Here is a 14,297-nt window from a genome sequence, read left to right as displayed (position 1 = left end):
AATGCTTGTTTCTTATTTATATCTCTCTTTGACAATATCCACGTCTTCCAACCGAATGTCAGGTTGGTCTGTAAACGTGCTGTTTCTACTTCCACTTGTATACTTCTTTCAAACATTAATTATTTTACATAATAATTTAAAGGCTGAAAAAAAATAATTATTTTTGACAATTATTATATATTAAATATAACATATTACTACAATTCAGATCTCGTCTTTCATAAATGAATATGGTATATATTAATTACTAAAAGCCAATTGTATACAATTGTATATTGTATTCGTATTTCACAATACACAATAGAACTATTTTACCAAAGTCATGCAAAACATGAATGTAAATATGTATACAATGAGAACTATACCAATTAAAAGTTTTATAAAATGGATTAAAAGCATCATAATAAATGTAGACTGTAATGATACAACAACTTTCTTATATACTTTCTTCCCATACACTAAATGCAAATTGGTGGAGCGTAGTAAAGTTTTTATGACAACATTTTCTAGCGCGATATTCTCATTCTTATTACGGCAATCTAAGGGTCTGATATTTCAAAAACTTTTGCAAAATCTTGGTTTATATTCCACTAAAGTTGTAGGGTCTACCCAAAAGGTTAAGTTGGGCTTTAGTTAAGTCTTGGGACTTTTTAATCTACGGTATTTTATTTTTTATATTTATAGATATTGAATTTTAAGTATTTTTCCATTGTTATAAAACTAGTGTTTAAGGTTTAAGTTAATACTATTGTTCTGTTATATGTTACTTGCATCAATACGAAAGCGCGATGGCTTTATTTAATGTTTTAAGGCGAAACCATGATCATGTTACAGTTCTTCATTGGTTACGTAGCGGTAAGCATTGAATATAAATCGGTGAATTTCTCTTTGATTCTAGGCTTCTAGGCTAAGTTGGGAGTTTATTCCGACTATCCTCTATAGTTCTTTGATTTTGAATCCGATCTTCTCTATTATTAGTCTAACGTGACCGTCTGACTATTACCAAGTGTTAAATAAGCAATAAAAAATAGTAAAACGTTAGAATCGTCATATTATTCATTATTGATTCATTGTGTGGAACCAATCCATCAATAAAGAATGTTATTGCAATATTTGGTTTGCATGAATATTCCGTCATCAAAGGTCAGAATTGGAGACTGAAAACAATTAGTTTTTCTTAAAAGTGAATTCAAATGTATAGTTATTCCATTGCTGGCACTAATTATAGACACGATATTTGACAAGTATATCTGGATTATATAGTTTTGTATATTTTGCTGTTTGTTGATGAAAGAACAAAATAGATATTAGTACTTTTGACGTTTTTTCTTTTGTATTACAAATGGATCAGATAATTTGCACTAAATTTTCTGTTAAAAATAGTCTAATGTACAAAAAATATTGGTTTCAACGAATATACTAAACTAAAACAACAGTTGCTGATAAAATGAAATAATTGATCAGAGATGACCACCAAAACATAATTAGGAAAACTTATGATGGTATTGGCTCATGCCAAGATACTTTTAGGACCTTTTGAGTATGAAATATGTTACGGATAATTTATTCCAAAATTATCAAATTTCCGCTAAAACCAGAAAGATCTCGTTCTATCATATAACAAAATGGGATGATTAAGACTTCTTACCACAAAATCAAATAGTTAACCAGAAACTCAACCTATAAATTGGATGTTATTAACTAAAGTTTTTTTATTTGTTTCCTTCGGATTGTCCTAATTTGTTAAAAAACAATTTATGAGTCAATTTTTGTCATAAAACAACACTCATCAAAATTAATTTAAAAAATGTAAAAAGGCTTTTTTGATGGATAAGCTTAAATGAAATTAGAAGCGAAATGCTTCAAGGTTTTGCTAAGTTTTGGAGATTGGAAGAACCACTAACAAAAGCACGTAATATCTAGTAAAGACTACTGTGGCGGAAACTACATCAAAGCACATAAATAAATTAGTCTCATATAATACAATTTAATTAGTATGTCATTTTTTTAATAAATCCTGAATGCATGTCAATGTATTAACACATTTATATCCGTCTAAGAAGAAGCAAAACGCAACACAATAAAATAACATACCCGCAAATCAGACCGGAATACATCATCCACGGACCAATAATCCGAACTTACATAATTGAACGCTAGTTATTTCCAATTCTCTTTTACTGCCTGCTTCTTACTCCTCCTTTTCTTGAATAATTCGAATCAATGTTAACCGTGGACGGTTCAATTAATTCACCAAATGAATATCTTTCTATTTATTATTCTACGTAGAAAAAAGACGGAATCAAATTTGAATTCTACGACTCCCTCAAAGTCCATTATATTAAATTTAGGTCCTGAATATTATTAAAGGGAACAGAGACCGGCATAAACGAAGGAACGTTTCGATGTAAAAAGTATCTTTGTAACGACGAGTAATAAAATGTAATAAAACATTTTTGGGAACATGAACAGAGTTTTTAGAACTAACCAAACTACTAACAATTTCAATGAACTTGGATAGAACATTATGAATGTTCTGCGCTTTTATTAAATTTAATAATTAAGAGCTGTTTAGGCTTTTTAGCGTACTATTTGTTTGAGATGTGCCGAATCCGAAAACTACTTTCTTTTATGTGATGAGACATCACGTTTTTTAATAATTTGTGTAACTAAGTTAAACAATTATATTATTGAATATTCCTTCACTAGAACACCCTAAAATCTTTTCTTCTTCCCAGTGACAGTAGTTTTGTATATTTTCACTTCTAGGGAGGACCTACAATGTCTTTATGAAGCGTCCAACCAAAGTCTGATATCGCGGTGCTGCACTTTCCGTGGTGACTTTTCTCCTTCTGTGTTGCGGTGAAAACGTTCTCATTATTCTTCGCTCACATGTCCCAAATTCTCCGGAAAGTAGTCGATGCGAAAACGAAGAAAATTTACTCTTAGACTCGTTAAGCAGCGTAAAGCATGAAATGGTTTCAGAATGCCTTTGACGATTTGCCTATATAGTTAGAGTCTTTATGATTGTCTAAACCTATTTTGTGGCCTCTTTATTAGCACCTTTTGAGGATCGGCCATTGTGAGTTAGATGATGAGTTGTGGGGCAGTCAAGTTTAATTTTTGCTTCTGACAAGCCTGCAAACTCTGACACTATGTATTTGAAGCAATCTCCATCTTTCGGGAGTGAGTTTATAAATTGCTTCTTTAATCCCAATTTTATGTGCAGTGGTGGTATAAGAACTTTTTGTGATGATAGTAGTATTTCTTGGAGGACCGTCTTTTCAACAAGAGTAAGCTCCATCGATAGCCAACTCTTTTCGGCCCACTAATTTACTCGGTCTCTGCTAATTCATAGATACAAAAAGCAAGATTTGCTAATCCCTGCTAGTTTGTTCTCCAAGCAATATACACAAAATGTTCAAATTGCTGATATCAATCAAGCATAGTATGGATATTTTAATTTATGCAAAATCAAATCCAAGTTCTTATAGGATTATTTGAGATATAAGCATAACCTGAAGAACGGAAGCATAGAAACCACCATTAGAAAGCAGAGATATTTTAAGGGTTATTTTTCTTGAATATATGAAATGATGCTATTATAGAAAATCGTATTTGATCGTAGGAAAAAACCCCGACGTCCGTATATATTTTCCATATCATTTGCGTTTTTAGCACACCAAAATCCATAGAAAATTCTTAAACATCTTTTGTATTGTAGGCCTGTTATTGTAGACTATATACGCCTTCAACTAAAATATTAATTATTAAAGTGACGAAATCTGATAAGGCACAAAGTAATAAGTATGAGATATGAATGAAGGTGAGAGTGAAATATCTAACAAAACAGTGAAGAAAAGTAGAACAATGTATTGTAGATAATAATAACGACATAGATAATCTTATGAAGATCTATCTGTACAGTAAGTGCTTAAAAAAGTATCAATTTTAACTTATATGCAGTAGTGGTACAAGAAGTTTTTATGAAGATACTAGTATTTCTTGGAGAACGGTCTTTTCAACAAGAGTAAGCTTCCTCGATAGCCAACTCTTTTCGGCCCACTAATTTACTCGGTCTCTGCTAATCCATAGATACAAAAAGCAAGATTTGCTAATCCCTGCTAATTTGTTCTCCAAGCAATATACACAAACTGTTCAAATTGCTGATATCAATCAAGCATAGTATGGATATTTTAATTTGTGCAAAATCATATCCAAGTTCTTATAGGATTATTTGAGATATAAGCATAACCTGAAGAACGGAAGCATAGAAACCACCATTAGAAAGCAGAAATATTTTAAGGGTTATTTTTCTTGAATATATGAAATGATGCTATTATACAAAATCATATTTGATCGTAGAAAAAAATCCCGCCGTCTGTATATATTTTCCATATCATTTGCGTTTTTAGCACACCAAAATCCATAGAAAATTCTTCAACATCTTTTGTATTGTAGGCCTGTTATGGTAGACTATATACGCCTTCTACTAAAATATTAATTATTAAATTGATGAAATCTGATAAGGCACAAAGTAATAAGTATGAGATATGAATGAAAGTAAGAATGAAATATCCAACACAACAGTGAAGAAAAGTAGAACAATATATTGTATATAATAATAACGACATAGATAATCTTATGAAGATCTATCTGTACAGGAAGTGCTTAAAAAAGTATCAATTTTAACTTATATCCAAACTGTAAAAGTATAGACACCACATGCACGAAATATTCCATGATAATAAAATATAAGCAGAAAAGAGACAAAAACAACAACAGCTGGCATCGACAATATACTATCTAAAGTAGAATATGCTGTATAAACTCCAAAATCTGGCAAAGTCTTATTATTAAAAAAAGGCACAGCATTATCAACACTTTGCAGTAGCTTGTTTTGTATAATCTTTGTATGTTATTTCTATTGCTTTGGTTCGTACAGCCCCAGAGTTGGACACCACTTAAGTCACACCTGTTTAAAGACCATTGTTGGTAATGCAAAAGCTTGTTATACATTGACAGGGCAATTAACATGTGGCTATTTGGCTGTATTTACATGAGGACTACTTGCTAATTTATGTATACTTGCTTATGCCTGAATCTTTCGTTGGTGAAGTCAATAAGCACTGATTTATTTTTATTCAGGATTCTGTACAGCATTCTTTTTCGACAGTAGATGTTTGTAACTGTCGGGTCGATTCACTGTTGTTATCTATGGCTATCATTACAGAGTCTTCTAGAAAAAAAAATAGCAGCATCATTTTCACTGAATCTAATATTGATAAATCGTGTATGTACAGCAGATAAAGGACTGGTCCCAATACACTTCCAACATACATAACATACTTACTCTTATTTTTGTCAAGTCAGAGTATCTATTTTCTTGTCTGATTCTGAAGTGTCGGTCAGTAACATAGGACTCAAAGTATTTTAATCTTATACTTTAAACCTTCATGGCAAACTTTAACAATATCAAAAGCTATATCTAAAAATATTGCAGAACAAATTTTATTTTCTTTTGCGATTTTATGACATTGGTGATTCTGGGAATCTGATCAATGGTAGAATGTTGTTTCCTGAAACCAAATTAACGATACGGAATAAGATACTTTTCGTCAATGATAAATGGAAATTATCGGTTACGGCAATATAGCCGGTTGCTATTCTTGATGCTCCATGGCACATTCGTAATGATAATCTCAGTAAGGACCTGGAAATAGAAACTCTCTATAACGTTATCAAGGATTATGTCTAAAGAGATGAACAGGGATTTAATGAGCACATTAATGTTCTTCAGCTCCTAGATAATGGTGGCTTAGTCGGAAATTTAAAGAAAGTAAAACTATTTGATCTAGTTCAGTGAAGTTATAAGAAAATATCACTGCATTTTAAAAACATATATTAAATAAACAGGAAAATTCAATTGAAAAGTCCCCGCCCATATAGATCTAACACATAGATGGCGCTACTACAATTAAATTTAGTTAGCCCTAACCCTCAAAAGATGCGTGTATAAATTTGACAGTTGTCGGATCATTATTTTGTGAATTACAGCATTTTTAGTGAAGCAATAACAAAAGTATTGTAAAAAAAATTATAAAAACGAATTTCGCGTGTTGATAAAATATTGCTTTTTGAAGGGAAAAAATACAGTTGAAGCAAAAACTTGGCCTGATTGGAAAATCAACCATCAAGGATTGGTACGCTAAGTTTAGACGTGGTAAAATGAGCACCGAAGACGGTGAACGCAGTGGACGTCCAAAAGAGGTTGTTACCGACGAATACATTTAAAAAATCCACAAAATGATTTTGAATGACCCTATATTGAAATTGATTGAAATGGCTGGCAAGGTTATGACGTCTCTATTTTGGGATGCGCATGGAACAATTTTCATTGACTACCTAGCGTTATTGGACGGCTTGAAGTATGAAATCGCCGAAAACCCGCCACATTTGAAGAAAAAGAAAAGCTTGCTTCACCAAGACAATGCACCGTGTCACAAGTCGGTGAAAACGATGGCAAAAGCCATGAATTGGGGTTCAATTTGCCTCCTCATCCACTGTATTATCCATATCTGCCCCCCAGCGACTATTTTCTGTTCTCAGATCTTGAAATAATGCTCGCTGAGAAAAAAAATTCCGTCGAATGAAGATGTGATCGGCGAAACTGAGGCCTATTCTGAATCAAATGACAAATCGTACTACAAAAATGATATCGAAAATCACCCTTGAAGGCAATTATTTTGAATAAAAAAACTAATTTTGTCCAAAAATGTGTTTTAGTGTGGTAGACCGGAAACTTTTCAATTAACCTGCTAGCTCATTGGTGTTAATTTCTTAGATTGTTATAATAGATACTAAAGAAAAAATACATCAGATTTGTTTAATCACTACATAGTATAAAACAAAGTCGCCTTTTCTGTCCCTATATCCCTATGTGCGCTTAAATCTTTAAAACTACGCAACGGATTTTATGCGGTTTTTTTCAATAGATAGAGTGATTCAAGAGGAAGGTTTATATGTATAATACATGCATAATACACTAAGGCAACATTGCTAATTTTAGAGGTTTCTAACGTGATGTCGTAAATTAACCTTTTTTTTTAGGCTTATTTAGCAATTAGCAAAAACGCTGCCTAACCCTACGAGTTAGATCAAATTAATGTACTACAGTATTGTACACCATAAAAAGGTCTACAAAAAAGTCCGCGATGGTATATGTTTATCTTTTAGGGATAACCCACATTAACCATTTTTATTGTTTACTTTTTACGTGAGAAAATGGCTTATTTACGAAGCTATTTTAAGCAATACGGCATTAATCCTTATCGAATTAAGTACCTTAAATACAGTGTGCAATTAATATAGATCAATATGGTTCCTTACAGCATGTAAATTAAACAAATATTTTCGGAGATATTACAAATTTAAAATTTGCGTTTAAAAATGTGTAATGTAATAAAAATTGTATGAATTTAGATATTCCAAAGATAGCAGGAAATCTTCATAGTAAGTATAGGGGAGGAGGAATTGTTTTACTCCAAATTTAATGCGTGCAGGCCAAGGGCAGTAATGAATGAACCAAAAATACTGGATCGATTTTAATTATGTTTTCATTGAGTGACATAGGCATAAATATTTTATGTCCGTGCAAAGTCGGAGCGGGCCGCTATGTTTTTATATACAACGTTCATATTTTTTCTGTAGTGTATTTAATTTAGTATCAGCATTGCACCCGTGCGAAGCCGGGGCGGGTCGCTAGTATGTATATATTTTTGTCCTGAAAACTAAATTTATCATTTCGAGAAAAGTATTTTAATAACAAGTCATACCTGAATCAGTCTGCGAAAGTAAATTAACGTTTACTCTATTTTCGTCGGTCATATTGCACAAGATTGCAGTAAATATTATGCAGATTTATTCGGAAAATTCCCGAAGTTATGTAAGTCAGATTGCTGATTAAATTATCGCTGAATTACATTGCGTCTGAGGAAATATTTGCGGGTTTCAGGTCGAATGCCCGACTGTATTAAGAATATTTAAGACGTTTATTGCGAGGTTCGTTCAAGGTAAGGGCAGGAAATTGCATCGAGGTCCTTACTACAATGTAAAGCGACACTTAAAATGTAACCTTATTGAATTTTACAACTGCTATAAAAATTACATAAGTAACTGAGCCGGAATATTTTGCGATATTCATCTAAAATTATCATTATATTGCAAGAGTATCCTGCATTTTATTGGACGCAGTATTCAAGATCACAAACAAGAAAAAGTAAATTGAAATCCCAACTTACTGCATGGAATATGGATTTTGTGGTAATGTTAAATAACGTAGGACTTCGAGCAAAACAACGTGGATCGCTTCACGATTTTGCTGTCATCTTTACACAAGCGCCCCCATTCAAATTTTCTATGTATCGTTCCAATTTAAACATATTAGTTATATAATACTATAATTAGTTATATACTAACTACCTAACTGGTATCGAGTGAGAAGAGTTGATATGTTCTTACCCTCAACATCAATTTGTATCGCCTATTAACCAGTCGCTTATTTTTTTCCGTTAAAGAAGTCAGATGTTTTTCAAGTAAATTAATGGTTTTTATTTTCTAAACCATTTCACATATTATAACTGGTGCAGTCGGTAGGATTCCGGATCATAAGGCTGTTCCCTTTTAAATTCGTCCAATTAACCGGAACCAAATTAATTATCTAGAAATTAAGACTTTGGATTGGCAATCGTTCCGCAGTTACTCGAAGCGTTTCTTGATGGAGTTATGAGGAGTTCCGGTAAAAGTATCACAGTTGAAGCTATTAGGTCACAAAAGGTAGCTTGAAAGTACCCAACGACCCCTAGCCATAAACTATAAATAAGAAACATTGAAGCTTTGGAGAACACCGTGGATTCTTGACAAAAGCATCACAGTTTAAGATGTAAAGCCACCAACAAAACAATTTTTATAACAACTATAAGCTGTCGAGGCAGACGAACGATCTCGAACATAATTGTGTCCGTTTCTGTACGAGGGAGGTGTTATGTAAGACAACCTAGACTATCAGATCATATGTTTTCTAACCACCTGACTGGTGAACGAGTGAGATGGGTTGGTCTGTTTTTACCCTTAGTCGATTTGTATGGCCGTTGAACCTTTCGCCTTTGAACCATCTTTCCGATAAATAATTTAATAGTTAATAAGTAAGTAATATTCTTCTCTAATCCCTTTAACATATTTTAACTTATATACATCCCAAGCGAGTGCGTCAAGTTAGACTCAAAGACTTGACAAAATACTCAAAAATCTGTTGATGCTACATACACATTTTTGAAATTTAAAATAAATTAGTCTCAATATTACTCAAGCTGCTCAATAGCTACAGACAAACACAAACGTATACACTCGCAAGATAAAAATGGACGATATCACCACAATTATTGTTAATTACAAATAGAACTTAACGAAATCACAAGACGATGTCGTTAAGATTATGAGGTAAAATCAATCCGAGCGATAATGTCGGCGGTACCAAGAGGATCGGGCTAATTTTCTGTTATTGTCTGAGATCTCCCTTAGATATAACGGGCAAAATCCCGACGTAATTTGAAACAGAGTCCGGGGGACGTGTAGCTCGAGATCTGAAAAGCTTGGTTTTGTTCTCCAGAGACCAACGATCTTACCGATAGTGGCGCAAGGAATAAATTAGAAGTTAGTGTCGGCCTTCGTCGGGGCTTTATACGGGGTAGGGGGTATTATAACAGTATAAAATTATAGGCCCCCAATATTTTATAAAGTATTATAAAAGCCACTTCTGTTAAATATGTATAACTCACCGTTTGAATAATATTAGTTTCTAAAATATTTTCTATATGTACAGCTGAGAACAAACGGGTAAAATGTTTCTGTTCTGTTTTTTATTTGTACTAATAACTATACCAAATTTCCGACCGCATCAATACCTATCAACAATGAACACTAACATAAATATCATTTAAAACTATCTGAAAAATATTTTTAACATTGATAAGTAAGTATTATAATTCTCATACTCAGTTTTGTAAAATGTCATAGTACTGCCTGTTGTAGTTCAATTGACAGATCGATTGAAAAGACCCCGACCTGACACATACACGGCGCTACTGGAATTAAATCCTTATGTTTATTTTAGTTAGCTAGCCCTAATGCTCAAAGGATGCCTGTGTAAATTTGACAGGTGTCGGATCATTAATTTGTGAATTATAGCATTTTGAGTGAATCAACTTTTGTTACTGTGAAAAATATTGCTTTTTGAAGGGAAAAAAATACAGTTGAAGCAAAAACTTGGCTTGATGCCGAGTTTCCGGACACTGCCCCAGGAAAATCAACCATCAAGGATTGGTATGCTAAGTTTAGACGTGGTGAAAGGAGCACCGAAGACGGTGAACGCAGAAGACGCCCAAAAGAGGTTGTAACCGACGAAAACCTTTAAAAAATTCACAAAATGATTTTGTATGGCCGTAAATTGAAATTGAATGAAATAGCAGACACTCTAAAAATATCATCTGAACGTGTACATCATATCATGCACGAAAATTTGGGTATGAGAAAGCTCTGTGGAAAGTGGGTTCCACGCGAGCTCACTTTTGATCGAAAACAACGACGAGTTGATGATTCGGATCAGTAATTGAAGATGATCAAGCACAACACACCCGAGCTTTTGCGTCGATATTTGACAATAGATGAAACATGGCTCTATCATTGTACTATGAAGTCCAATCGACAGTCATCCGAGTGGACTGCACATGATAAAATCGCTCCAAATCGTGGGAAAACGCAACAGTCGACTGGCAAGGTTATAGCGTCTGTATTTTGGAATGCGCATGCAATAATTTTCATTGAAACCAAAATAAAAAAGACCAAAAATTGCCAATTTTCATGATTATATACATAGAAAAAGTTCAGAAATTTATCTACCTCGAGTTGTTAGAGATGAAAATCCATGTTAAATTACTTTAAAATTTATTATTTTTAATATAAGTGCCATAAAGTTAAACCACTATTATTTTGAAAATACTACTTTCATTATATAACTTAAAATCTAAATGTACAAAATTTATGATATCATCATATTATTCAGCGTAAAATCTAGCATTAATCAGGAGTAAAAATATAATAAATACACGAAAATAGTAAAAAATCTCAATATTTGATTAATGTGATTATTGATGATTAATATGACATAATTTCATGCAGAATTTCTTAGCTGAAAAACAGGTTTCAAATAATTGTGTATAACGCAAATGCTTTTATAAATAAATATAGTTTTTCTAGCACTTGATTGAAATTCCACCAAGAAAAAATAAATAAATACCAGAAATTTTAATATTGGTGAATTTGTAATAGAAAAGAATCTGTTTCTCCGCCAGTACATCAATGTTGCTGCCACAGAAAGCCTTTACCACTGACAATAATCAGTTTATCATTACAATAAGTATTAAAAAATGTGTTCCGTGTTCTGTTTGTCGCATCGTATTCGAATTATTCCATGCTTAATATTACCTCAAAAAAGAACATGCAAATTTTGATTTAAATATAGAGGTTAGAAAACTTCAACACTATAAATACTATTATTGATTAGTATTGATTGTCAAGTTTGAAATCAGGCATAAGCGTTCAGAACCGTCATATTTTAGTATTCACTGCAATATTTCCTATGTTTCCTCACTAGTCTTTAAAAGAACGAAAGCTCCCGTATGTTGCCCAATTGTTTAACTAGTTGATCGTGAAGAGTGCTCAAGGACTCAGTGTATAATAGTGATATCGTTAGCAATGCAACAATTTGATTTACAACGTTTTTGAATTTCATCTTGCAGTAGTTTCTTTGATCTCCCGCTGACTCACTCTAGGATCCTTCGTCTCTTTTGACTTATCTATAGAAACTCTCGCCTCTCGTTCTTTAATTTCGTTGTACCCCTTATAACTACGAGGGACTCCCGGGCGCAGTCTCCGACGATTGTAAGATTCGTTCCACTGTCGCTCCGTGTACATTTTCTGATCTATAACCGGATTAGGAACCGTAGTAGGAATTGCCCCAGTCAAAACGGTAATGATTCTACGCCTGAGGGAGATACATTTGACGGGCGAGAAAACGGTTTATCTTGTCGTAATCTACTCTCCTAGGATCAAAGTCGATGTCCATTCGTGGCTGAAAAACCATCTCTGGAGACGGTCTGGGCGAAAGATTAAAGACTGGAGATTGTGCGTTGGACAAAAGTGAATTCGGCGAAAGGAACTATAAGAGCACCGATGTTAACATGGGGGGCTCGGGAAAGGGCTTTAATAGCGGTGCGTTCACTATATTCGTAGTCCTGAGGGTAGCATCATCCGGTGTAGGCTTACTGACCCTATTTTGTAACAAATTTGGCAAGGAATGTACGTTATCTAACAATGATTGAGTATGAATTGCTTTTGTTTCTTTTTCACTAAACGTCGCACTCTTCTTATCTGCATCAGCGGTAGAAGGTTTCCGGCGTGGTTTTGGATGGTACTTATCAGCCAATCGCTTGTACACCACGGTACTTTTATCGGCTTGATCTTTTTTCTCGCAGTAAGACTCTGATTTACTTGAAGACGGTTCCTCTTATTTAGAACCGCCAATAGAATGTAGTTTATCTTGATCCTTGCTTCTTTTGGATCATTATCACTAACATTTTTAATAAATTTGCAGCCATTTGGCATACATAGTCCGCCAATAACAATCCAAGTCGAATTCTGTAGAATGATTTGGTTATATTCTCCGATGCATGAGTCTTCATTCTATATCTTAACTGCGACTAAATAGTAAAGAAAAAATTTAAAATTCACTGATCAATAAACTTGACGTATTCGAAGACTTTTATAAGCTGTATTGGTTGCTTTATTGGACGAACTATAAATAATATTTGCTGAATAAATTATACATTTAAAACTTAAGCAAATTTCTGCAGTCATATTTCTGTTTATACGTTATATTAAAAACCCACTTTCCCCTTTGTCGCTGTACCTACTCCAATAAAAAATTGACCAAGAGTTAATTAAATTGCACTGCATGGGGTAAAGCTGCTCCCAACTTCCAACGAGCAAAATTGTCTCTCTCTATTATTTATTATATTTATACGATATAATGAGAAAACTTTCTTGGTTAATTCGTTAACGTATTTGATAGGCGATATTAAAAAAAGCCTTTGTTCTATTCTGCATTGTTACGGTTTCATCAAGACGGGAAACAGTCCCATCGGAATAGTCGTAGAAAAAGGAAGAAATTAGGGATAATTTCGCGCTATTTTCTAAGATATCTTTTCAGATACAAACGATTCGTCTCGGGGTAATTTAGGAGAAGAGGTTTAAAGTGAGATAATATAAAGGGAAACATTTCCGTATAACTAAAAAGGCATATATAAATATGCAATGGATTTGTAAGAGCGCTTGAACTTTGGCAACATATTCCGACTATGGTAGTGAAGTTAAAGCTTCCAAATTTGGATCATTCTTCTTGGACCTCGTGATTTTTGCTGAATAAAGATTCATTATGTTGGCCGAACTGTTTGTTACTGAAGCAAGTTTAGCTAATAAGGAATTAAATGTTGTCGGTAATACATTGAAATGCTCAGTTACACAAAGTGTAAATAACATGATTTAACTTTACTCAGCGCCAATTTTTACATTTTGAGTGTCATTATACAATATTTTAAAACAGAGATGGCAAAGTGAGATTAACAACAAACATATTAAACCAAAAATAATTTGAAAACATCAGTTTCACAAAAAAGTGTACAGTAAGTCAGTAAGTAGTAAGTCATCTACAGATGAAGTATTAATGTTAATCGGTGTGGATAGTGCATGTTGATAAGAAATAATACAATCAAAACTAAATCTACCTCTTTGAATACTTATCTTGCCAATTTTTCTTGGAATTTCTCCGAAACTTGGACACAGTCTAACATCTATAACCTTGATGTCTTTCAAATGCGATGGTTAAGTCGAATTCTACATGTTTCTCTTAGAGATTATGTCAAAAATAAAGCCACATATTTAAAGTAACTCTACAGATGAGGGATAACTTTAGGGAAGCAGATTACACTTGTTTCTTCAAGTTAGCGATCTTTTGGGTGGAAAACGCAGCGAGCAGCTTTGAAAACGACATAGATCTGGATCGTAGAAAGCAGTCTTAAAGACAAGTTGCTAACGTTGTTCGAGTTTAAAGCTGTGGTCAGGTTTAGTAAAGAATACTTGAAGTCTTGGGACACCAAGAGCTACTTATTGGCTGAAAAGAAAAT

General features: G+C 33.4%; 1 protein-coding gene and 1 non-coding gene across 7 annotated transcripts in view; one reads left to right on the top strand and one right to left on the bottom strand.

Annotated features, from left to right (window-relative positions):
- Positions 1–14,297, top strand: part of Syt7 (Synaptotagmin 7) — an 870,553-nt gene that overhangs the window by 635,509 nt on the left and 220,747 nt on the right. The window lies entirely within an intron of this gene.
- On the bottom strand, positions 8,354–8,459 carry LOC143194488 (U6 spliceosomal RNA). The gene has a single exon (XR_013005332.1). It is a non-coding gene; the product is annotated as a U6 spliceosomal RNA (small nuclear RNA).

Source organism: Rhynchophorus ferrugineus, unplaced genomic scaffold (assembly GCF_030347505.1).
Source record: "Rhynchophorus ferrugineus isolate W39M unplaced genomic scaffold, kcgeb_rfMv2 rfM3, whole genome shotgun sequence".
Classification (NCBI taxonomy): Eukaryota; Metazoa; Arthropoda; class Insecta; order Coleoptera; family Curculionidae; genus Rhynchophorus; species Rhynchophorus ferrugineus.
The sequence above is the reverse complement of the archived record's forward strand: the minus strand, read 5'-3'. Positions and strand labels throughout refer to the sequence as shown.